Consider the following 27274-nt stretch of genomic DNA (forward strand, 5'->3'; position numbering starts at 1 on the left):
GAACATGAGGTCAGGTCCCGGGCTGCTCCATTTCTGATCCAGCTCCCTATATGTCTACCTGGGAAGGCATGGGAAGACGATTCAAGTGCATAAGCCCCTGCATCCAGAGGGGAGACCTGGATGGAGTTCCTGGCTCCTGGCCCAGCCCTAGCTATTGTGACCATTTGCAGAATGAACCAGCAAAAGAAAGCTCTCTCTCTCTCTCTTTCTTCCTCCTCCCCTCCATTCCCCCTCCTTTGAAAAAAGGCCCAGAGTTCCTTCCATGAGATTCCAAGGACACCATTCATGCTTTCCTACCACACAGTTGAGACCCAGGCAGAAGTCCATGCCAGAGCATGCCTGTCCAAGTCTTTTTCCACGAGAACTAAGCTCCACTGGATGACCCAGGTCCATGTTTTCCAGTCTTTATTCCCCTCCTCAAATGGCCTGGTACTCTGCATCTTCAGTTCTGAGCCACCTCCATACAGGCAGGTCCCTGACAGCCCATACAGCATGGCAGCAATACTGATCTAGAAAGCGCCATGGAAGGTTTACCAGTTGATCCTCCACTGGACCCATGAAGCTGCAAAGCTCTCTGTTATCCACATTTCAATTCTGTTACACAGCTAGGCTCATGCCAGAGGCATGACAGCAAATACACCATCCCTTACCAGGAGCCACTCTGAATCCATTGTCAGGGTTCCGATGAGGGTGGGACCTTCCTTAGCAACCCAGCTTCTCGAGTTAACCCCACTGTCCAAGGCACCAGCCAGAAATCATGATCCACTTCCTGGGGCACACCCGGAGTTGAGCAGTTCAACCCAGTAGTAGATGAGAGGCACTTGTGGAGGATGATTTAGAAAGTGGGCACCTCCCTCCTCAGTCAGCACCCCTCACCTCAGGAAGGAGCCATGGTGGAGGGGCTCAAAGGCATACCATGCAGAAAGTATGCACGGATTGCCAACATGTTTTTGCTCATCAAAACAAGCTGAACTGTCCATTCCAACCTTTTCAGAAACATTTGAAAGCACCACCTGATAACACCAGAAAGATGTGAGTTACCATTCACACCTGCTTTACACAGGAGGTCTATTTATTTATTTGAAAGGCTGCAACACTGGCCCATATGGGCCAGTGTTGCAGGCTGCAGCTTTACCAGCTAAATCACAGCAGAGGCTTCAGAAGGTCTCTTCTGTAAGAAGGCATGGAGACTCTCCCCTCCACTCGGACACCTCCATCTACTACTTCTTGAGTCCTAGAAGCAAGTAAGAGCAGACACGTGGATATAACTGTTCTTTTCACAGAAGAGGTGGTGCAAGAGGAATAATGACACCTCAGTACTGAATACTTTGCCTCCCTCTAGAAAAGCGATGTGGCATCTCAAAGCTGTGGTTTCCAATGTGCAAGGACAGGCCTGTGGCACAGCAGTAGTGACACTGCTTGAAAACCCACATCCCATCCTCCAGCACCTGGCTTCCGAGTCTGACTCTGTGCTTCACCCCAACTTCCTGTTCAGGTGCACCCAGAGAGGCAGCAGGGGTTGGAGCAGGTGTCGGGGTCCCTGCCACCTACATGGGAGAGCTGGATGGAATCCCCTGGTCCTGGCTGCTGCAGCTTAGGAATAAACAAAGTGTTGCATTCAGAGGGAATAAGAAGAACGCGACCATGCCAACTACCGGCAGACAGATGGTAAGGGATCAGCAGAGATCTGCGGTGTGCTCATAGGTTCCACCTGGCCAGCTCCTAGCTGATGCCCATGGACGCCACAGCCCTCCTGGGAAGCTCTGTCATCCTTATAGGTAAGAAATTCTTGCCCACCTTCCTGCCCACTTGCCCACACTCCTACTCACTTTCCATACCTCTGCTCACCTGCCTGTGTCCTTACTCACCTCCTTGTATCTCTCTGCTCACATGCCAGCACTCTAACTTAACTCCTCCACATCCCTGCTCACCTGCTCGCACCTCTATTCATCTCTCTGCACCCCTGCTCACCTGCCAGAACATTTACTCACCTCTCTGCACCCCTGCTCACCTGCCAGAATATTTACTCACCTCTCTGTACCCCTGTTCACCTGCCAGAACATTTACTCACCTCTCTGCACCCCTGCTCACCTGCCTGCACCCCCTGCTCCCCACTCTTCACCTCGGCCTGCCTCTTTCACAAATCTGCTTCTTTACATTCACACGTCTCTTCATTCACCAGTGAGCCCCAGGGTTCCACAGCCAGCCGTGCATGTTGTGGGTCTGCATCTGCGCATTGCAGAACACAACAGAAAAATTGTAATAGGTGCCACTGTGCTCCCTCAGCCTCAGCATCCACACACCCACACATGCCCTGGTTCTTTACACAGAAAGGCTCTGGATTTGTGACAAAAGGGTGCCCCCAAATGGTGTGCACGAGGTCCCCTGTGCACCAACCCCAATGCCTAGCACAATGGAAGCGCGGAGAGAACAGCCACTGGTAGCAGGAAAGAAGTTCGATGCATTCAGACACGTGCAGACTTCTCATGATTTCTGCACAAGATAGGTTAAACCATGGATGTGGGAACCCCGGATAGGAGGGCAGGTTGTGCTCCCCAGTGCTCTGTCTTAGCCACTGCAGAACCTGGGCATGTCTGTAGAAAGCCCGTATGACACATTCCCTTGCACCACCAGCACTGTTATCATGTTTTCCCCACCATCCTGGTCCCTACATGGACACCTATACTGCCCTGCTCAGTCCCAACAAAGACAGCTTCACAGCCTTGGATTCTCACTCGTCCTTGGCAGCTAAGTGACCAGCACCTGCTTCCTCCTGCCTGTGGCCTCATCACCTGGCTGCCCTGTAGCTATCATCCTGCACCAACCATCTCATGCCTCCTCCCGCACTCCTTCTGCAGCCAGCTCACTCTGTGTCAGCCCCAGGTCAACAGCACAAGCCACACGGGGCCACACTGGCTCCACCTCCACCACTGCAAGAGTGAGAGGGTGGGACAACTGCACCCAAGTGCCAAAGCACACACCACCCACACACTTAGCACATGTGACAATACACACAACACATACAGAGCCAACAACACCCAACACATGACAACATGTACAATACATGCAACACCATAATCTACAGAGTAACACATAACATCTACAACACACATGACAATATATACAATACAGAGCACAACACATAAAACAGAGCTCACAACACATGACAACATGTATGATACAGATAACATATAACACAGAGTTCACAAACCACAACATACTTGACAACATGTATAGTATAACACAATTTACACAGAGCAACACACAACATCCATAACACAACACATGTGACAACATGCAATACACCCAACACATAACACACAAAGCAACAACACTTACATGTGACAACACACATCACCCAAATATAGAGCTCAACACAGCACACACAACACAGATACATAACACAGACCTCATAACCCATTACACATTGGACAACACACATAGCATAAATTATAACACACATACATAGCAACACACTATACCAATAAAACAATATAGCAACATGCACATCACATACAAAACACAAAGCTCTCAACACAACATCCATAATAAACACCAACATAATGCTTACAACACACAATAACATAGCACAACACATGTGACACACAACATGTATCACAATACATACCACAGAGTCCATCACTGACAATACACAACACATAACATTTATATAAAACACACATGGCAACATGATACTTGAAAAAAGGCATAACATACATGACACAACACAATCATAGCATAACAAACACACGTAACAAAATCACAAGACAACATGCATGAAACATACAGCACACAAGACAACATATAACATACAGCACATAACACAGAGAACACAAAACATAACACATCACAACATGCACAGTATCTAACACAATACACTTGGTAACACATAACACCCAATATACATAAGATATCACAACACATAATTCTCATATCACCACATATACAACATGCTTGACAATACATGTGACACATCACAAAATAGACAACATAAACATCACATTTGATAACACACATAAACATAACACATGCAACATCATAACATACTACACACAATATACTTGACACACATACAACACACAGCACATGAGACACACATCAGGCAATACACATAAGATCCAACAACGCTCAGAAGTGTTCCACGGCACAATACCCAGGACCCAAACTCTCCCACACCTTGCCAAAAATTTTAACCTCAGATTTGTCAACTCTACGCTGGCTCAGTCCGGCAGGAATGTCATAGCCCACACCCCCTGTAGACATGCAAATGTGTCCCCTATGCCAAGGTCTCCTCTCCCCAGGCCCTGCTGGGAAGTCAGCCTGGGAGAGGCTCACACACAGGCACAGAGGACCCCAGGTACAGTCCCAGGCAAGGGCTTCTCTCTGTGAAGGTTCACTGGGACTCCTCCTTCCTCCTCTTGTCACAAACACTGTCCACCGTCCATTCCCCCACCACCTGGAGCTGGGCAGGGCCGAGAGCGACCTGCCTAGGGCTGAGGACAATGGAGGTCCCTGCTACAGTGGCACAGGAGTTGGCGGGCAACTCAAACCATCCTCCACCCGAGAGGCATAATCTAAACTGACCAGCAACCACAGTTGTACCCCCAGCTCTCGGTGGGCAGGTGCCAGACAGAAGAAGAGTTCATGCCCAGGTGAGCTGCCTGGAAGGCAGGAAGCACTTGAAGAAAGAAAGAAGCTTTGGGTACCTTGTTTGCTGCCCCGCAGAGTCCCCGACAGCAGAAACAGCTGAGGCCACCTTCCACTGCAGGAGAGGCAGGCAGCTCCATGGTCTGCCCCAGCCAGGGGGACAGACAGCAGGCGGATCTGTGAGGTCCCAGAGCGGCCAGGTGCTCAGCCCAAAGGCAGGGCGGCAAGGAGCTGCGGGCTCCACCCCCAGCTTCCAGGTAGCAGAGCCCCTTGTCCCGGCACTGGGGCCAAGCACACCCAATGAGACTCAGCGGCTGGGGATTTGGTGTGTGATTCATGGGTAGAAAATACCGGTTTTTCATTGCTCCACAAGTGCAATCTGGGTGGGGTTTAGGTAAAACCGGATGTGGACATCAGAACGGAGGGCAAGAACTCTTCTGTGTAGGCATTTTGCTGGACCACCGGGGCTCCGCCCACGCCCTGGGCAGAGAGAGCAGGGCCCCTTGGTGTGGACACTAGGGTGGACTGCAAACAGTTGGCAGAGAAGTGTCATTCCGTGCTAAGCTTACTTCAGTGCAAAAGAATAACAACAAAAAAATGAGGGCCAGCGTTGTGACAGATTTAAAAAGTCGTTGTCTACAATGATGGCATTGCTTGTGCACAACACACTCCACTTCCAATTCAGCTCCCCGCTAATGTACCTCGGAGAGCAGCATAGAATGACCCAAGTGCTTGGGTCCAGGCAGCGTGTGGGAGATCTGGATAGAGTTCCTGGCTCCTAACTTTGGCTTGGTGCAGCCTTGGGCACTGGGGAACTGGTTTGAACATCTCTTCCTTCCTCCTTCCCTCTCCAACATCTATCAATTCAAATATATAAATAAGTCTGTTTTTTTTTTAAACACCCAAGGTTATACCTTCTAGAAGGACAGAATAAAGAAAAGCAGCTACTGTGACATGTGGGCACTTCACAACCACACGGCGCTGCGCCTCGTGAGTGCTGCTGGAACGGTTCGTGCCACATGCCTGCCTGATGGTTCTCACACAGGGACTGTGTGAGGGGCGCCACATACAGGAACGTGGACCCTGCTCAGACAGGATCCAAACCTCATCACCTCTCTAAGGCTTATGTATCAAGGCAGAAAGTTCAATGCCTTCTGTGGACTCTTGTTGCAATGCCAGATCCGTCACAAATGGGCCCAAATTGCACAAAACCCAGATCCCAGAGATCACTCAGCAACCCTTGGGCCTGGGGGTGGGGGAGGATTGTTAGGGAGAAAGTGGTTGACACCTTCTCCTAGAAATGTAAATGATCGCTTTTTTCACTGGAAGGGAAAAGAAAAGGCAAAAGATCAGGTGGCTTATAAAAGTTCCTGGAGTGCTCCTAGCAATGGCTCAGTGGCTAAATCCTTCCCCTGCACAAGCCAGGATCCCATATGGGCTCTGGGTCATGTCCCCATTGTTCCACTTCTCATTCAACTCCCTGCTTGCAGCCTGGGAAAGCAATAGAGGCTGGCCCAAAGCCTTGGGACCTTGCACCCAAATGGGAGAACCAGAAGAAGCTCCTGGTTCCTGACTGAGGATCAACTAAGCTCCAGCTGCTATGGCCACTTGGGGAGGGAACCAGTGGATGGAAGATCTTTTTCTCTGTATTTCCTTCTCTTTGTAAACATCCCTTTCCATTAAAAATAAATAAATCTTTTTTAAAAAGTTCCTGGGAATTTTTTGTTTTTAAAGATTTCATTATTTGAAAGGCAGCCAGCCAAACGAGAGATGGTGGAGAGAGAGAGATCTTCCATTCACTGGTTTGCTCTCCAAACGGCTGCAAAGACCAGGGCTAGATCAAGCTTAAGCCAGGGAGCCCATCAGGTATGACATCCCCTGTGGGTGTCAGGTGCACAAGGTTCAGAACCCTCACTGCTGCTTTCTCTAGCACATGAGCAGGGACTAGATCAGAAGTGGAGCAGCCAGGACTTGAACCAGGACTCATGGGATGCCAGCTTTGCATGTGGTAAGTTAACTGGCTATGCCATGATGCTGGCCTTCCCGGTATCTTTGAATCCCCTTTCCCATGTATATCTGGAGTCACCCTGGTATGATCACCATCACAGAAAAAATTGGAAACTTGGGGATGCATCCTGCCAGGATCCCACATGACACAACTACATTGAGGGATGTTTTTTTTCCTGTGGTGAAAAAGAAACATCTCAGTTTAGGGGAACTGACCCTGTGGATGTGTTGGCAAAGAGAAAATAAATGCAGAAAGGAGAACACGCCAGCGCCTGGCTTTGGAGTGTGAGACCCCAAGATGCTCAAGAATTCAGAACCTACACAGCCACACTGGGGAGCCCCATGGTACCCTGACTGGGAGTCCTGGAGTTCCAGAGGTTCCCTGGGGGGGCAGCTACACTGGTGAAGAGGAGATCATCTCAGTTATAAGGCCTGTCATCCTACAGGAGGGCTTACATGTCACACTATATTAGAACAAAAGCTAAGAGGACTAACAAATGCTGGCGAGGAATAGATTCCCATCACAACCTTGGTGGGAATGTAAACAAGTGCAGTCATTATGGAAAACAGTCTGCAGATTTCTGAAAAACCCTAGAAACACACTTACCATAGGATCCCACTACTGAGTATGCACCCAAAACACTTGAATACAGTCAGAGATTGTAGATACCGGCAGCACTGTGCAGAAAGTACCACTGTTCACAACAGCAGAAATTTAGGAGCAACCAAGGTGCCCATTATCAGATGAATGAATAAAAAAATCGTAAGCTAGACATACAATGGAATATTACTCAGCTACAAAATTCTACCACTTACGGTAAAACGGATATCACATTGAGTGAAATAAGCCAGATCCAGAAAGACAAATACTACACATTCTCCCTTATGATGTGGAAGCTAAAAACAAAACAAAACAAAACAAACAAAAAACAGAAACAAGAAATACTTGTGTATATTGGTATTGGTACAAAGTGTTTTTTTTTAATTTTGTTTTATATTTTGCCAAAGCAAAGATTAAGAATGTCATACTACTATAGTTTTAATGATCTGTGATTACTTTCAATTTTACTACATATGGGTGATAATGGTCATTTTTCCATTCAATTCTTACTTATAGCACTTTTCTATATTCCCACTAAACTCGAGTCCTTTCGCTGTTTTACTTGTTAAGCTTCTTATTTGGTGCAATAATAAGCCCTTTTACTGTAACGTAAATTTCAAATATGTTATCTCAAAAATTAAGCGAACAAGAAAAAAAAGCCAGGATGATTCTTCCACCTCTCTCCACTGCATTGAGTACAAACCCTTGCTCCTGGCCACCCTTCCACAGACATTCCCGCCTTGCCAGGGGCTCCCTGTACCTGCTGCTCCTCTTCCCTACCCTGTGCCCAGCTGCTGTTGAAGTGGGCTCCTTCTCACCATGATCCTTTGAGCTCTTTCATGGTGCTTATCTCCATTTGAATCTTGCTGTGCATATGATTCCCCTTTGTTTCCCTTTGCAGACTCTGAGCTTAGTGGAGGAAGTGGGCGGTCCTGTCACAGGAGTGAGTGCTGATTGCTTTGTGCTTGGTACATGCCCTGGTCCAGATTAGAGGACTTCATCACAGCCAGGTAGATGGATGGATGCATGCATGGATGGATAAATGAGTAGATGGATGGGTGGATGGACGGATGGGTGGAAGGATGGATGGACGGATGGATGGGTGAATGGATGGATAAATGAGTGGATATATAAAAGGATGGATGGATGGATAGATGGGTAGATGGATGGATGGGTGGGTGGGTGAATGGATGAATGGGTAGATGGGTGGATGAATGGATCGATGAGTGGATGGATGGATGGATAGATGGGTGAATGGGTGGATAAATGAATGGATGGATGGGTAGATGGGTGGATGGATGGATGAGTGAGTGAAATAAATGGTTACATTTTTCTAGCTATGATGACCAGGTATAGCTGGACCTCCGCCCACTGACAAAAGGATCATCTTCTTATTCTTCATTATTTGAACAGCACCGCCACAACATTAATCACCATCACACAACACTCTGGGCTGTTTGAAACCTCAGCAGAAATCCTGGAACTTAGTATGCTCAACAACTAAGTCAATCCAGGCCAGTGAGCTTCTGCAGACTCCGGGTGCCCCTCCCAACCAGCAGGATGGTTCCTGCAGCAGCAGGGAGGTGCTGCCCACATGGGACAACCTATGAACACTGAGGACAAGGTGTGCAAGCCTTTTCCTTGGATGCTACACACTGAGGAACTGGGTAAGTACTGCTCATAGGGTACTATGCTAAGTTCTGCTCAGCCACTGTTCAACCTGCTGGGGTGGGAATGCACAGTCTTTGCTCCCTATGCAGCCATTGGAGCTTTACACAGATCCAACGACTCACTCAAGACCAAACAGCAAGTGATAGGAGTTCTAGCAATCTAAAGCTATGCAAACACAAAGGGGAGAGGGCCTCCCGGAGAAGTCTTGGCGTCAGTTCTATAGCAGATGGCGGGTAGGTCTGGAGTGAGGGCTCCTGGCAACTTGGTTATGAAGTAAAATCTGATCCCAGGAAGTTTTCACCTTTTATATGAGATGAGCAGTAACGAACATTTAGTGTAGTGGTTAAGACGCTCACAGGTGAGTACCTCGGTTCAAGTCTGGCTGCTGCTCCTAGCTCTGACTTCCTGCTAATGTGCACCTTGGGAGGCAGCAAGTGATGGCTCAAGTTACTGGGTTCCAGCCATCCACATGGGCAGACCCGGATGGGCTCCTTGGCTCCCAGCTTAGTCCCAGCCACTGTGGACATATGGGGAGGGAAACACAGATGGGAGCTGGTTAATTGTCTTTCTCCCTCTCCCTCAGATAAATAAAAATTTAGAGATGGAACTATAAAAGGGTGCTATGCATGCGTTTCTGGCACACAAGACTGTTTAAAAAAAACAAAAACAAAAACTCAAACAGTGCCCCTTCTGTTGCTCCTTTGATGCTGGTGAGGATATTTTATGCAGTCATAGCAGAGAACACTAGCAGTGCCCGTGCATGAGTCTGGAGGTCACCATGCAAAGTATGGGGACAGCACCCTTCCCGTGAGCCAGCTGGGGAGGAGACCTCTCCTGAAGTGAGTTTGGACGGGCAGCTTTCAGAGCACAGGTTATGTATTGGCTCCACCTTTGCCTGCAGGGAAGGTCGGGAAGAAGGCTGCTTAGGAAGGGCTCCTACCCACGCCCATTCCAAGCCCCAGGGGGGCTCAGTTCCAACCTGCCTCATGTGACTGCACAAGGCGACTAGGTAGGAGCGGCAAAAGAGAGCTCACTGGAGGCTACAAAGTTTAGAGGCACAGTTGTTTCTGGCAAGACAGCGGGGATTCGGCAAGCCTGCCTCATCAAAGCAGTCGCAGTTTGCCCGGCCCTAGCGTACCTCTGGGGTTCCCTCCACCCCCAACAAGATGCTGCAGGCTCCAATGGGAAGGGCTCAGTTCAAATCCCCATGTCCCCAAACACTGTCAGCATCTCTGGTTTGCTTATTCCCCTACGTCCCCCTACACAGCACGAAGGATCTGCTGTTATTCTCCCACACACAGGATTCTATTAGAAATAACGTATTGTAAGTTTCTCACATGTAGTTCTAAAAGTTTATGGAAAATGGAATTAAAAGATACATTTGTGTGTGTGTGTGTGTGTGTGTATGTAAAAAAAAAGTTGCCATCCTATATACAAAAGTCTTCAAAGGATTCTTAGAAAATGTACTTTAGGGAAAAAAAAAAAAGATGGGTTCCAAAACGTTTACAACAAAATAAGTTTTGGAAGAGTTGTGTTAATTATTTGAAAGGCACAGTGCAGAGAGACAAAGAGAATCTTCTACCCATTGGTTCAATCCCTAAATAGCTGCAACAACCAAAAAGGGGCCAGGAAAAGCCATGAGCCAGGAACTCCATGTGGGTCTCCCATGTGAGTGGCAGAGGCTCCAGCCCTTGGGCCATCTTCTGCTTCCCCAGGTCATTAGCAGGGATCAGAAGCAGAACAGCTGGTGCCAAGCGGGATGCCAGCCTCAGAGGAAGCGGCTTAACCAGCTACACCACAACACCAGTCCGTTTTTTCATGAACTTGGGAAGGTTCTCTCTCACAGTATGTAATACTTGTGGGAACTGTAGTATTTTTTTTTGCAGCGATTTGGACGCGCACAAAGGAAATTTTGTGTCTGTGCTGGCAAATGCAAATGCAAAGGCAATGGAGACTTAGGAGTAAAGTTTCTTAAAAACAGAGGGGGAAGCAATGGCATTCGATTCTTTGAATCTATGAAGTGCATTGAGTCTGTTTGTGTTGCTATTACATTAACACACACCCAAAGAAATACAGTATCAGATTGGGGGGGATTATTTAATATGTAGAAAAAGAATGCATTGTCTTCACCCTGTAATATAGAAAACATGTCCCATTTTAGCAATAATTCAGAAAAAGCTCAATTAGGCTTAACAGTGACTCTCACTACCCACAGGGCCCAGTGATTATATTCTCCTTAATGGAAATGTTTGAATTATAGCTTTCCCTTGATTTGCTCATCATATCCATGATTTCACCCATTTTTCCTCTGAGCACAGTTCTTTCTCATTCCTTTTTTAGGTTTAACTACCTAACATCAAGCAGGTCTATGCACAAAATACCACACTGGGCAACACTAACTTTACAGTTCTTGCTTGTTGCAAATATTTGCATTTAACCGCAGATCTGTAATCTCTCACAAAGCAGAAAAATAAACCCCAAGATAGGGTGGCCTATCAAAAGGTGCCTCTGCGTAGAAGAAAGGAAGAAAAGTTCATACTCAGTAAGAAGAGGTACTGGTTTAAGCCAACAGAACTTCACAAAGCAAACCTACTATTCTGTCCTTTTTATGGAGTTCTCTGGTTTTTAAATTTATTTCAGAGGCAAACTGAATTGAGCAGATGGGAGACAAAGAGAGATCTTCCATCTGCTGGCTCACTCTCCCAAATGGCAACAATGGCCAAGGGCTGGGCTAGGCTGAAGCCAGGAGCTCCAATCAGGTCTACCATATGGCTCAGGGGCCTAAACACTTGAGTCACCTTTTGCTGCTCTTCCAGGCACACAAGCAGGGAGCTGGATCAGAAGCAGAGCAGCTGAGACTTCAACAAGAACCCATACGGGATGATGACGTAGCAGCCAGTTAGCAAGTCATGGACAGGATGACAACCTAAAACCCCTTTATCCAAAATGGACCCTCAGCCAACTGGCAGGGAGTAGGATTTAGTTATAAAATAGTCTCATGTAAATTAGCAGTGGCGCCCTGTGTTGTGATACAGTGGGTTGAGCCAGCACCCGCAAAGGCAACACCCCCTTTAAGTGCTGGTTCGAGTCCCAACTGCCTCTCTTCTGATCTAGGTCCCTGGTAACGAGCCTGGGAAAGCAGCAGATGATGCTGTCACTCTGAACAAAGAGATCCATCTTTAAAACAAACTGGTTTCCTCTGTCAACAACATCAAAGCTGTGTGGGAATGAAGTCATGTTCTCAGCTAGCCTGGATATGGCTGGCTTCCCTCAAAGGAACACAAGCTAAGTCTCAAGACACATGCTTTTGTTGTAAATTTATTATTCAATGTGAAGATCTTATATTCACACAATAGAAATAGAAACTGTGGTGAGTGTTGTATGCAACAGTTAAAATCACTGCTTGGGGTGACTTATCAGAGTTGCTGGTTCAAATTCAGCCTGTTGCGCTCCAGACCCACCACCCTTGCTGACAGCAGGTGGCAGATGGTGGCCCAAATGCTCAGGACCCCTGCTAAACATGTGCGAGAACCGGATGGTATTCCAGGATCCTGGCTGTGGAGTGGCCCAACCAGAGCTTGAGGGAATTTGGGGAGTGAACCAGAGGATGGAAGATGTGCTTGAGTATGTCTCTTTGCCTTTCAAATAAAGAGAAAATAAGTAAAAGTGAAAAAAAAAAAAAGATGTCTGCCTGTCTTGTAGGATCAAGCAGAGCTCAGACATGTAATAAATAAATAAGTAAATAATCACCACTGTTACTGTTGTTTTCTGTCGTTCAAATGTGAAAGAGACAAAGAGAGGTCTTTCACCTGCTGGTTCACTCCTCAAAGGCCCACAATATGTAGGGTTGAGCCAGGGCATGCCAAAGCCAGGTGCCAGGAACTCCATCCGGGTCCCCCAGAGGGTAGCAGGAGTCCCAAGCACTTGACCAGCACTGGCTGCCTCCCAGGGAGCTGGAGTTGGCCAATGCAGCTGGGACACAACGCCAAGCTCTCGCATGTGGGAAATGGGCATCCCATGCCAAAAGCACAAACACCACCACCTGGTCTCTGGGAACCTGGATGGGCACATCTGCATTTTCTAACCCTTGTGAAACAAAAGGAGGGAGGTGGTACACTCACTTCAATTACTATACCTGGAGCAAACAGAAAACAGCAGGGGGGTCAGGCGTGGTTCATGAGGCAGGTGGGCTACAGCACTGCATCCCACATGCCGGGGGTGTAAGAGGTCGCTGTGCTGTCACCTGCCTCTCTGGGCACTGACTGTTCAGGATCTGATCTGTAAGAGTCTGAGAAGGAGCTCTCCCAGTGAGATTTCAACGTTTGTTGTTGTAACTCACACAAGCAGGGGGCTGTGCATTCTTTCTGCTGTCCAGGAGAAGTTTCTTTCTTGCCTGGATTCACAAAAGCAAGACGAGCTTGCCTGGGCCTCCTGCCTGGTCCAACCTCCCTACCCTCACCAGAGCAAAGCCATGAGATCCTCAGCTTAGGTTCCTGCTTTGGGTTCTAAAATCAAAAAAGGAGAACAGACAGCGTGAGGGGCCAAGGGGAAAAACAAAAAACAAACAAAATTTCTCATCCATAGGATTTGTCATCAACAGTTACAAGCTTAATGCAAACGCTGGAAGTTCGTGACAAAGCAGTGGATTTGGGGACTCTACAATGACTCAGAGTCACAGGTGGGGCCCAGACAAGTGCCTTTGCAAACACGCATCCCTGCTGGCATCTTGGGTTCCAGTAAATTGTGTTTTCCTCCATTTCTCTCACACACACACACACACACACACAAAAGTGAGAAGTGAGAGGGCCAGCATATGGCACAGTGGGTTAAACCTCCAACATGACACCCTATATGAGTCCGGGCTGCTCCACTCCCGATCCAGCTCCTTGCCACCTGGGAGAGGCAGAGGATGGGCCCAAGTGCTGGGGCCCTTGCACCCATATGGGAAAGCTGGAAGAAGCTCCTGCTTCCTGGCTTCCATCTGATCCTACCCTGGTCATCACAGCCATATAAGGAATGACCACCAAATGAATGATCTCTCTTTCCATCTGCCTTTCAAGTAAGGTGAAAATAAATAAAATGAATTTTTTTTAAATTGCTGAACAGCAATGAAACCATGAAGAGCTTCTAGAAACATCTTCACAGAACCTCTGGAGCACCCTGGTCCCTCGTCCCTACCTCCAACTCCACCCCACCTCCATTCCCCTCCCCCAGGGCTGGAGTCAGCCTTATAGGGACTTCCAGCTCTAGTACCTGCACTAGGAGATTCCAGGGGACATTCCCTCTCCAGGGGTAATTTCTGTGGAAGTTCAGGAGAGGGATGGAATGAGTCAAGATCCTAACTCGTTTATCAAGAGACTTTTAAAACTTCTCCAGGTAAGACACTGCACAGAGTGCTGTTCAACTCCCAGCCCTGCCTCTGTAAGTCCAGCTCCTCTGGGCAGGAGCAGGTGATAGCTCACAAGCACTTGGGACCCTGACATCTAGGGTGGAGACCCAGCCTGGCAGAGCCTGGACCATTACAGACCTTTGGGGAGTGAACCAGCAGATGGAAAAATCTCTTATTTCTGTGTGAGTGGTGTGTGCCTTTCAAGCACTTTTTTTAACCACATGGCTATTTTATTTGAAATATGAACAGGCCTACATATATGTTCTGCCACAGTGCATGCTGTTGACAGGCAGTGGGGGCAGGACTCGCGCCGAGGCTGTTGGAGTCTTCCATCTCTGTAAATTAATCTCTCTGGTGTAACTTTTGCTCAACTCCACTGGGTACAAAACGTGCCACCTGATGCAATCAACTATTTACTGATGGAAGATAATCTCCGGACACTAGAGCAATTAAGTATAATAAACAGTGTCAGCGGACTCTTAAAATAGGATCTGAAGGTGAGGCAGAGGAGGAAGAGGAGGGAGGGGGAAGAAAGGAAGGAGGAAATGGAGGAAGGAGAAGCAGGGGGAGTTGAGGCAGGAGGAGAACACATTATTTCCAAAAGCACCTGAATTTCCACACCCTATCGCTGGTTGAGCTGATCATTTTTTTTTTGATCCCAAAGTTCCTGCTCTTACGATCAAATCTGCTCTTCCAAATCAAATCAACATCTGTCTTCAGACTTCAGTTCTGCTTTTGAGCTGAAATACCCAGAGCTTTCCCCCAGCGTCCTCAACACCAGGCCAGGCAGCGGGGTCAGAGGGCAGCCTAAGTCACAGGACCCCTGGTTGTACCCAACAAAGCACTGGGCAGAGGGGATCCACCCGAGGCTCCAGCTTAAAGCTGGCTTCAGAGAAGGTGGGGCCTGCACACTGGGGAATCTTCGGCCCTGGAAAACTTGGAAAAGTCCTTAGGAAAACCTCACAGCCACTGGCGTGCTTCCCCTGGCTAGAGACCCAGCTGCTAAAAATAACAGTGAAAAACACATTGGTCTGTAGCCCACAATGGACAGGGAACAAATCACAGGCTACATTTCCGTCTGGGACGGGAGACAAGGGAGTTGATGCCGGTCCAGAACACAAAAGGAACTGGGGAGAGCTGGGCTCAGCCCTGCCCTCTCCGCCCACGTGACCCCATGGTGGCATGGGCTCAGGACACACTGAAGCCTGGCTCTGCTCACGAGGCCAGGAAAAGCAGAGGCAGGTAAGATGGAAGACTGTAAATCTGCGCAGTGACAAGGCCACTTCTGTAGTCCCAGCATAATTGATTTAGTAGGAAAAAAACAAAAATCAATCTCCTGGCTCCTCTGACACAGCTTAACATTTTGTACTTTGATTTAATTTACAGAACTAATTGCTGCTCCTGGAAACTCTCTCAGTCAGTCATTTTTACTCCTCCTCCCTCAGACCTGCCAGAATGGGGAAAAATACGTAGAGAATGTGGGATTCATCCCCAGATCCAGCCTTATGGGGTCTCAGAGCCTCAGCTTCCTCACCTGTAAAGAGGGACTAAAATGATGGCTTCAGCCATGCTGACATCACAGAGAACAGAAAGGGGCTTTAGACGTGGTGATAGCATAGCACAGAAATACTCCATTTGCAGCAACAACATCCCATATGAGCACCAGTTCAAGTTCCGGCTGTTCCGCTTCTAATCCAGTTCCCTGTTAACGCTGCTAGGAAAGCAACAGAGGATGGTCCCAGGGTCTGGCACCAACACCCACATGGGAGACCCAGATGGAGCTTCTGGCTTTGGACCAGCTCAGCTGTGGCTGTTGTGTCAGTCTGGGGAGTGAACGAGCGGATGGAAGATCTCTTTCTCTCTCTCGCTGCAACTGTGCCTTTCCAAATAAACAAATAACTCTTTCTAAACTGCAGTGACTTATAGACAATACAGACACATACTAACGCATAGAGCACAAACAATTGGACTCGGGCTACATACAGTTTCTTTCTATTCTCATCTCCATTTTACAGAAGGCAACATTGAGGTTTGAGGGCCCTCAGTGACTGCAGCATGCTATGCAACGAGTTAAGTGCTGAAGCCAGAGCTCAGGAGAGAAGCAGAGTCGTTGGCAGTAGCACAGTTGTCATAACCAGAGTCATATCTGTGGCATCTGACTACAGATCTCAGCTATGCCATCCTCGCACACAAAACCTGTGTCCAGGAGCTGGCACCACAGCATAGCAAGCCAAGTCACTGCCCGTAGCACTGGCATTCCAAAGGGGCTCTGGTTCAAGTCCCAGCTGCTCCACTTTCGATCCAACTCACTCAGGGTACCTAGGGAAGCAGCAGAAGATGGCCCCTGCACCTAGAGAAGTTCCTAGCTTCAGATCACTCCAACCCAGGCTGTTGTGGCTGTCTGGGGGCAATGAACCAACAGGTGGAAGATCTTTCTGTCTCTCTTTCTCTGTAAGTCTGCCTTTCCAATAAAAATAAATAAATCTTAAAAACAAAACAAAACTGTGCAATCCAAACTGTACTTTCCCCTGCAAGTGTGACACCTATTTTGTGGAATGGCTTATTATGAAAGAAGAAAAAAAAAAGTTTTGAGCCCAAGTTCACTGATCTTTCAAACTTCTTAATTCCTTCCTTCTACTTTGGGAAGACTCTAGCATGTGCAAGACATACAGGTTTTCTTTTGTTCTCTGCAGCCTCGTGGGACAGCTGAGGCACTCGTACGGGCTGCCTCAGGCGGCCAACAGTCACATCACCATGGCAGGCAAGGCTGTTTACTTAGCCACACTGGTGACCGGTGCAAACAGGAACCCCAGGCCCCAGGGAGACCACCAGGCGACCAGTTGTAAGAAGCTGGCTTGCACAACTTCCTTCCCACCCCCTCTTCCCTCCAGAAGCCTTTATCAGTCCCCTTGGAATTTCAAGTCCTGCTCTCTTACAAGTGCAGAAACTCCGGGAACTCCCTGCCCCAGACTATTTTCCAGGCTCTGCCAGAGGAAAACAATCACCCAGCTATGCTTCAGCACAGACCCCGCTCCCCCAAAAAAGCCACACAAGTTCCCTGTTTGTATGCCATCCCATGGCTCTGTTTTTTTGGCATTGGACAACAAGAAAAAAAAAAGTCAGAAAAACGCAGAGTCTCAATTGTAGGTCTGGAAGGAGGGCAGGGGCATGGGTGGGGGAAAGCACTCACTCACTCCACATCTGGGAATAATCAACAGATACAGGCAGTCCTGGATCCTCCCCACCCTTATCTGGCGTCTGACTGAGTCCCGTGCAGGGCACGAGCCTCCATGCATCACTCATTTTCCAGCCCTACTCAGAAATCACATTTTAAAAAAAAATTCCCACCTCAGAGTTGCATCTGTGAAGGCTCCGAGCTCACTCCTCCCACCCAGCAGAACAATGCAAACGGACTTCAGGGCTCCCGAAAACCCACAATCCAGAACTAAGAAGAAGCACGCATTTACCTGGAACCTGGTGCCACAGGTGATGGGCCGACCTGGTGGGCAGGCAGCAGATCTAATTCATCTTCTGGAAGTTTCTGAGGAGGGGGCCATCCTTCCTTCCTTCCTTCCTGGCTCTCAGGTAAACCTCTCCGTTCTGTTCCATGTCGCTGCTCTGCTGCTGTTTTCCTTCACAGTTTTTTCCCCCTCTCCCCAGTGAAACTCTCGTCATTTGCATACAAGCTACTGGTAGCCTATGGGACTTTTGGAGTAGCTCCTGGTGAGCTCTGCTGTCTGGACACGCTCTCTGGAGCATGACATCATGGATCTCCATGGAAACCCTAACCCCACCTGCCTGGTGCCCAATGCTACCTGTCAGACACAGACTTCAGCGGTTGCCTGAAATGGTTCGTGAAGGACACCTGTGCAGGGAAGGGGAGTTCGGGGATTTTGTCCAGGGCCATCTGTCTTTGCTGTAAGCAGAAACCTCACTCAGGGCCTGAGGTAGCAGCAGCAGTGGGTGACGGCTTCACATTCAAAGCCTGATGTGTTTTGCAGGAAACAATGATCAAAATTATAGGCATTTGTTCATCTGCCCCTCCCTGTCTAACAATGCACTTAATTGGTGGAAGGAAACCTCCCAGTGGCTGCCTTGGTGCCTCCCTCCATGGGATAAAATTACCAGAAAACTCTGAAAAAGCCTTCTTCCGTTGCTCCCTCTCTGGGTTCCCTATTCTGGCTTCCAAGCAAACCCTGGCTATTTTACCAGCAAAACTGGCCGAACAGGTTCCTTGCCTCAGTGTGTGTAGTATGTGTGGGGGGGTGTCTGTGTGTGTGTTTGCATACCTGTGTGGATTTTCCTGGAGCCCTTTGTGAGGTTGCACAAGTGGCAGGAGAAGGTGAAGATCTGCCTTAACTCTTGCCTAACACAACCACATCTTGGGCAGTCGTGTCCCATCCAAAGCCGGCTACACCTACTGTCTGTGCTGCATAGCACTGGGGGCATGCTGCCGGCACTCCTTAGGCACCCAGGCCTTCTTTCCTCCTTTTGCTTTTTGCTCCTTCTCAATTTATGGACTCCCTACTGTTTACACAAAGCCTGGGGCCCAATTTCTTCCCCCTCCATTCACTGCAAGCACAGCTCCTACTCCCTAAGTGCAGTTCTGCTGACTTGGGAAGCCACGCAGAGGTCTGAGTGGGCCACGGTCCAAACCCGTGGGAGTTTATCTCGAGAGTTTTGCTAAATGGTTATCACATGCCTTGGAGGCGGGAGGGCAGCGCTCCCTCCAGGGTGGGGTTGAGCAAGGCGCTGACTTTGCAGTTGGAGGCCACAAGCGCTGAGGAGTCAGGACTCAGGCAGCCCACCCCACCTGCCAAACCTGATACAGCAGCAGGAGCTGAAGCGGCAGGTTGCTCTAGCTGGCAGCACTTCCCAAGTGCAGACATCCATGGGCTCCAGCAGGTTCTCTCCTCTGAGGTAGAGGGCAAACGCTACTGGCAGGCACTGGCAGAGCCTGCCCGGCATGTGCAGAGACAACAGTTACGAGTTTCCTTTTCCAGGGCACAAAGTTGTTGCTGCCAGAGGCAGATTGGGGCATGGGAGTGCCTTGCTTGTACCTGCTTCCCTGAGGGCAGTTCTGGATGTCCCAGGATCAAGAGTTCACAGTCAACAGATGGAACAGGGGAACAGGCTGGGTTTATAACCCAGCAGCCAGATCTGAAATACCTCCTTGGAGACAAGCCTGTTGTCAGAGAGATCGACTTACAGCCTCTACATGGTAGAAAGGCACCCCTGGGTGAAGTCCTAAACTCCAAGGGTGGAAGGTTGTAGCAACACAAAAAATAAAAGAGGACTAGGCCTAGTGCTACTCAGTCATAGACACTTCCCAGAGTTCCATTCTACACCAGGTGCACCCGGGCACGGACTGAGTGGCCAGAGTGGCTGCCATGTAGGCCACCTCCTCCCTTTTGCGTTCATTCAGGGTATTTCCCATATATCTCAACTTCTGCCTACTGAACTCAAAGCCTGGAGAAAAAAAGACAGCCAGAAGTGTCAGGGAGTGAAAGGCAAGTGGAGGCAGGTCACAGAAATAACCCCCGATGGCAAGAATGATGGAATTAGCCCCATTGGAGGGAGGCAGGCAGGTCACAAATACAGTGACCTCATGCTGCGTACATGAGGAGCATGGCAGACAGAGTAGGGGTGAAGTCTGACCAGGGACGGGCAACCCCCAACCCTGTCATCCCATGGGGGCCTCTGATAAAGCCTGTGAAAGCATCTGGCCTGGACCTAGCAAGGCAACTACAGGCAGGACTTTAAAGTTAATTTGTGGAGGTCAGTGCAATGGCTAAACTGGCTAGTCCTTCATCTCCGATCGCTGGGATCCCATACGGGCGCCAGTTTGTGTCCTGGCAGCTCCACTTCCCATCTAGCTCTCTGCTTGTGGCCTGGGAAAGCAGTAGAGGGTTGCCCAAAGCCTTGGATCCCTGAGCCCATGTGGGAGATCTGGGTGTGGCTCCTGGCTCCTGGCTCCTGGCTTTGGATCAACTCAGCTCTCTGGCTGTTGTGGCCATTTGGGGAGTGAGCCACTGGATGGAAGCTCTTTGTCTCTGTAAATTTGCTTTTCCGATAAAAATAAATCTTAAAAAAGAGAGAGGGAGGGACAGAGAGGAAGGAAGGAAGGAAGGAAAAAAAGAAAGAAAAGTGAATTCATCTGTAGCAGGGTTTTTTTTCAAGTTGATAATTTTGAATGGTCTGTGAATGATGTTATAACTATGCAAATAGCACTTGGTAGCAAATAAAGAAAAAAAAAGGTTGACCAGCCCTGCTTTAGGGCAATGTCCAATACTGAAGTGAGCAGCACTAGCACCAAGAAGGCCTCAAGCTGACCACGGTCACAGCACTGTGAGGGAACTCCGCCCCAGCCACACCAGAGTGCACGCACATGTGGAAGTGAGTAGCTGCGCGTCCATAGCATGGTGCCACATGCATCTACGGCGAACTAGGAGTCAGAAGAAATCAGAGCTCAAAGCTGCTGCGTAGCAAAGCCGTGTTGTCTCGAAACAGCAATACTTACTTTGTATTTATTCATTTGTGTTGGAAAAGCAGATTTACAGAGAGAAAGAACTTCCATTGGGCTGGTTCACTCCCCAGCTGGCTGCAATGGTTGGAGCTGAGCTAATCTGGAACTGGGAGTCAAGAGCTTCTTCCAGGTCTCCCATGTGGACACATTGTCCCAAGGTCTTGAGCCATCCTCTGCTGCTTTTCCCAGGCCATAAACAGCGAGTTGGACGGTAAGTGGAACAGCTGGGACTCAAATCAGCACCCATACAGGTGCTGAAATAACCACTGCTGGCCTGTCTGAAGCCTCACAACCACGGTGTGATGGAAGAACCGTCATCATCATCATTTTACAGAATAAGAAACTGAACCCCATGGGGGTTAGGTCAGTTGTGTCCTGAGCATTCATCTTTTTGGGGAACCCAAACCCCACCCCCCGTGCTTCTCTGCCAACCATTTGGGAAATAAACCAGCAATGGAAATTCTCTCTCTCTCTCTCTCTTTTTGTCCTTCTCTCAGTAACTCTTCCTTTCAAAGAAATAAAAGTAAATCTTAAAAAAAAGCAGGGGGGGGTATGTCCAGCATGGTAGCCTAGTGGCTAAAGTCCTCATTTTGGATGCACTAGGATCCCATGTGGGCACCAGTTGATGTCCTGGCTACTCCACTTTCCATCCAGCTCCCTGCTTGTGGCCTGGGAAAGCAGTCGAGGATTGCCCAAAGCCTTGGGACCCTGCACCCTGCTCCTGGCTTCAAATGGGCTCAACTCTGGCCTTTGTGACCACTTAGAGAATGAACCAGCAGAAGGAAGATCTTTCTTCTTTCTGTATTCCTGCTTTTCCAATAAAAATAAATAAATCTTTTTTTAAAAATGGAGCAAGTGATACAATACATCAGATCATTTCAGACCAAGTGGTTCAGAAAGCACAGAGGTCCACACACACTGTAGGCCACAGACACTCTGACATGGACACGGAACAGACCTTAGAACTCAGAACAAGGCAAAGGCCCTGGGAGGACAGTTGGAATGTGTCACCTCTTCCCCAATGTCCACCCAAGTAACGCCCGGGGACATTCTGGAGGCCCCTGAGGCTGTGGTCTCCATTCCCACCCTTCTGCCAACCGTGAACACAGTATGACAACCAGGAGGGGCTACCCTCTTCCGCCTCTCCCTCCTAACCAACAGACTCACCATTAATACAGAAAAGCTGGAAATAGATGGCAAGACACACCCAGGAAAGGCACACAAATAGAAGGCAAAAAGAAGCTGCGGGTATCAGAAATCTGCTTACAAAATACAACAAAAACACGAAGAAACCAAGAAACTGAAGCCACAATTTACAAGAGCACAAAAGAACAAGATAAAAAAAAAAAAATACTCCAGGAGGTTTTATTACACTTTTCAGAAATCAACAGCTCCAAAAAATGAGAAGAGCTAGGCTACAATTAGCAAACCTCACCATATGCCTGTGCATCTATGTGTGTGTAATAAATGTAGTATAGATGTTGTTCATGAATATTTATGGGATGCGTATAACATTACCTGCTTGATGACCCCTGAAAGGTTTTTAAACAAATTATTGTTTTAAAAAAGATTTATTTATATTATTGGAAAGTCAGATATACAGAGAGAAGAAGAGACAGAAAGAAAGATTTTCCGTCCAATGATTCACTCCCCAAGTGACCACAACAGCCAGAGCTGAGCCAATCTGAAGCCAGGAGCCAGGAGTTTATTTCCAGGTCTCTCATGCAGGTGCAGGGTCCCAAGGCTTTGGGCCATCCTCAACTGCTTTCACAGGCCACCATGACATGAACTGGTGCCCATATAGGATCCTGTCATTTGCAAGGCGAGGACTTTAGCCACAAGGCTACTGCACTGGGCCCTAAATGAATTCTGAAATGAGATTCCAAGGTAGGAATTTTAAAGGTTGTACAATCTTAGATAAATAATGCTAACCTCAACTACTTAAGAAGTAAATATTCCTAAACAGTCCTGGATTCAGAGAAAGAAATCAAAACTCCCTTGAACACCATAAAACAAAATATGTCATACAAAATCGCAGGACATAGCACAGATTGGAAAACCCTGCTGAAATACTCTTCCTTCATTACGAAATGGGAAACACAAGGACTTTTCCAGAAGATTCTGTCGCAGCCATGTGGGGAGTGACCCAGTGGATCAAAGTTCTTTCTGTTTCTCTCCATGTAACTCCTTCAAATACAAAAATCTTTAAATAACCATAAATGGGTTCTAGAACATTTCTTATTTTCACTCAAGCACACTTATCTTTCTAGTCCATTTTTTTCCCACAAGTTTTTTGAAGCACCCTCCTTCTTACCATGAACTTACACTCAGTTAAGACACCTTTTTAAGACAGAAGGAAAAGGAAGTTAATTAGAAGTTAAAAATAACAAGGGAGCCGACAATATTCTGGAAAAAATGCAAGTAACCTGGGTGATGGGGGAGGACAACAAAACAGATACAGCTGAGCCAGGGGGCAGCTGCTACAGGAAACCAAGTGTTAGATCTTGGCTAGAAAGAGGACAGGTGTGGCGGGACACCTGGAGAGGGCATCTCCGGAGGTGGAAGAGGCCCGAGCTTAAACTCTGAGCAATGATTCTCCTCCTTTTTGTGGGCAATTCACCTTCATATACACACAGGAAGTTTGGTTCTGCTTCAATGCTCAAATATAAGGAAAAAAGGAAGGGAGAAGGCAGCGGAGGAAAACGGCAGAACGGAGGGCAGAACGGTGATGAGAGCCCCAGGATGGGAAACGACTCAGTGTGTTAACCCAGCACACAGCACCCACGTCTTCCATGCAAAGCCAACCTGCGGCCAGAGCGGCCTCCCACTCCCATGCCCCTCAACTGCTCACTGTTATTTGACGTGTGTGGTGCGCGGGACACAGGCAAAGCTCTTTGCTTCTCACGGCACCAAACTCCATCTCCTCTCCTCCTGGGTCAAGGGTCAAATTGCCAGCTGCGCATTCACCGCACGTGAAGAAATGCCATTTGCAATTCACCTTCACACCTCAGCATGAAGGTCTTCCCCAGCCTGAAAGCTAAGAGCCAGGGCAAACAGAAGGAAGAAGGGTGGGCAGGCCTGGTTAGACGCAGGCAGACAGAGGGGACAGATCTGAAAGCCATCCCTTCCATTGGTCCCCAAATACAACCAGGGGCTACGCTAGCAGGATCTGCTTCCACAGCTTCCACTTCTTGTCCAGCACCACACTTTGCTCACAGTCCCTCCTCCACCTATCCCGCTGACCAGACATTTGGCTTGTACCCTGCTTACAACCCCAGGGCTACCATGGTGTCTGGGGACCCGACACTCTCTGCTTGCTCCCCGACTACCCGCTTTTCCCGATGCTCTGAGCCTCTGTTAGATCAGTGTGTGGGGTCCCAGATTGGTGCTCCTGCCCTCCACCCCCACCCCCTCCCCATCCTACATGTGCTGCGGGACGACAGGGCAATCACCGCCATCAAGTACTGTCCCTCCCCTCCCGCCTCCACCAGGATGCTTTGGGCTTCCTTCTTTTCTTGCACCTCTGAACTGTCAGTATCCTGCCCATCCTTATTCATCAGCTGCCCACTATACTCTGGGCATTGTGGGAAATACAATTACAACACAGACCCCATTAACTCAGGTAGCTCTGTTCACATTTTCATCACAGGAGTCACTCCCCACCCACCCACCCCTGCATTTCCTGCACTCACCCATCCAAGACAATCCTATGGTTCCAACGAGTTTGGGAAACCGCCTCTTTCAATTATCACCCACCTGCCCTCCAAAAACCCCTCACTTGAGATTCATAATACTGAAGACCCTATTCAAAGATCCCGACTAGTCCTGCACAGGAGAAATTCAATTTCCTTTGGCTTCACCCAGCATCTTCTCCCCAACCTGGAACTGGCTGCCCATTCCTCAGACTTGTAATTCGAACCTACTTGCACGAAAGTACAAGCAGTTGGGCTAGACTGCTGCGATTTAATCTTCACTGTCAGGATACCAGGGAGGAGCTGTTGACTGGCCTTCTAACATCCACAGCTGCCACAGACTGGCTGCTCTGGTTCCCTCAGGCTGTGCTTCAGACAGACCTCAGAGAAACCTGCTGAGTGTCCCCACCAAGTCAGGCAGGTCAGGAGGTCCCACACACACAGTTCCATCAGACCCTTTTCCTCCTCCCGAAGCACACAAGTGCTACTCTAACCTACAGAGAATCACCCTGGAGCTGGCACTGTGGTGTGGTATGTTAAGCCTCTGCCTATTACACCAGCATCCCCTATGGGCACTGGTTCCACTTCCAGCTGCTTCACTTCCAACCTAGTTACCTGCTAATGGCCTGGGAAAATCAGCAGGAGTTGGCCCAAAGCGTTTGGGCCCCTGCCACTCACATGGGAGACCTGGAAGAAATTCCCGTCATAGGCCCTGGCCCAACCCCTGCCTGTTGTGGCCATCTGGGGAGTGAAGCAGCAGATGGAGGATTTTTATCTTTTCTCCTCTCAATAAATCTGCCTTACCAAAACAAACACAAGAGACATATCCTTGGTCTGGCAAGTTTCAGGTGCTGCACTATATAGGTAATACCCGATACCAAGTCCATTCTGAAGGCATGGTCAACAACCACCTGGTTGCATTAACCTAGGGGCCATAGCATCTGGAGGAGCAAGGCATGTACGCAGCAAAGAAGCCAGCTTGCTAAGCAAGTTGGAGTTCTGCATCCATGTGCATGACCGAGTCGCAGTGAGCAGACATCCGGAGCATCTCCATCTAATTTGCTGGAGATCTTGTCCAGCTCCTGCTGAGTGCCGCTCGCAGGTGCCTGCTGCCCCTTGCACAGCTTGGCTGGAATTCTTGCCCCCCACTTCTGGCCCTGCCTACCTCAGGGCACTTTTTTAAAATTTATGTTTTATTACATTTGATTTTGTGACACAGTTTCATAGGCTCTGGGATTCCCCCAACCCCTCCCTGTGCTCTCCCCCCATGGTGGATTCCTCCACCTTGTTTCAATATTACAGTTCAAATCCAGTCCTGATTCTTTCATTGCAGGCATATACCAAATATAGAGTCCAGCATCTTATTGTCCAGATACATTCAACAGTTTCTCAGGGAGACGATCTCTGGTCTGAAGGCTGAGCTGGCAGAATATCATCAGGGTACTTTTTTTTTTTTTTTTCAGCAGGTTTCCCAGTAGAATCTCATGTCGATTTTTGTTTTCTTCAGCAGACTTCATCTTAATATAACACCGTTTGGAGGATGCCTTCTTTTGCTTTTTCCGTAACACTAATTAAAATGAAGTTGAATGGCGAGGCTGGTGGCACCCAATTAAACACGGATCAAAAGGCATGTGTTGCCTCAGCATCCCATTTAGGATCCTTCTCTTCTTCCGCATGATCTGTGATTAACACCAACTCAAAGGCAGCTTGCAAGTCAACCTTAATGCCTGCATTTTAGACTTTTCCTGTACTGTAGTGTCCTGTGATGGAATGTTTCAGATCTTCTGCCATCATCATCCGAAGCGCCACACCTCAGGGCGGATCCATTTCTCACAGGCATGAGAGCTGGCCCTTCTGTCCATGGGTTTACTCTCGGTAGTCATCACACACACATAGCCATGACCACTGTCTGTAAGCACCAACTCAGATACAGCCATATCAGCCTGTTCTCAGTATGACCAGTGGCTCCGTCTGCCCCACGCCTTGCTTTCACAGGCGGTGCTCTTGCAGAAGCTGTTGCTAGCTTTGGCCTTTCCCAGCTCCTCACTACAACTTCTGCGGCTGCTTCCCTGGTACCCAAACTTTTCCTCCTCCACATCAGCCAGGGGGGAGCCAACCAGGAGGCCTAGATGTTGGTCATTTCACCATCACTGGTAAGCCTCATTCTGATTGACACTGGCCAGATGGAACCCCAGACGAGTCCTTCCACACATCCCACGCATTTCAGCACATCTCTACGTTCTGCTACTGATAGAAGGGCTATGTCATCTAAGGGGTCAATACAAGACCTGCACATCCCACACTGAAGTGCCTGGGTTCACATTCCAGCTCTGCTCCAACTCCAGCTCCCTACTAAGGCAGACAGGTGATGGCAGCTCAAACACTTGGTTCTCTGCCACTCAGGTACACAGGAGATGACCTGGATTGAGATCTTGAAGCCTGAGCCACCGTGGGCCATTGTGGATCACTAGGAAATGAAGCAGGAAATGGAAGGTTTCACTCTGGGTGTCTTTCTCTTGGCCTTTCCAAATGGAAAACCAATAGCCCAGCATGGCCCCTCATTCATTGTGCAACATGGGACAAGGACAAGCGGCTCTGTCCCTCAGTCCCCCACTGTCAGAAGGTCCATAGTAGTGTATGCCCCATGGGGCAGGGAATGCTTGAGCGTGTGCAATCAGGTCTCTGTTTCAGCAGGTACCACAGCATGTTCTCATCACCTTGTCTACCTTTTCAGTGTGACA

The 27274-nt window shown here is 48.5% G+C and overlaps 1 protein-coding gene across 13 annotated transcripts in view; it reads right to left on the minus strand.

Moving 5' to 3' along the window:
• Positions 1-27274, minus strand: part of KIAA1217 (KIAA1217 ortholog) — a 372896-nt gene that overhangs the window by 189509 nt on the left and 156113 nt on the right. Inside the window, exon 1 of one of the 13 annotated variants that reach the window (XM_058669607.1) lies at positions 17783-18549. The exons of the other annotated variants lie outside the window; for them this stretch is intronic. The gene's annotated coding sequence lies outside the window, so the exon portion shown is untranslated. Of the gene's footprint in view, positions 1-17782; positions 18550-27274 lie in introns of those variants that run through there. 13 annotated transcript variants of the gene reach the window in all.

The sequence above is a fragment of the Ochotona princeps genome, chromosome 10 (genome assembly GCF_030435755.1).
Source record: "Ochotona princeps isolate mOchPri1 chromosome 10, mOchPri1.hap1, whole genome shotgun sequence".
Classification (NCBI taxonomy): domain Eukaryota; kingdom Metazoa; phylum Chordata; class Mammalia; order Lagomorpha; family Ochotonidae; genus Ochotona; species Ochotona princeps.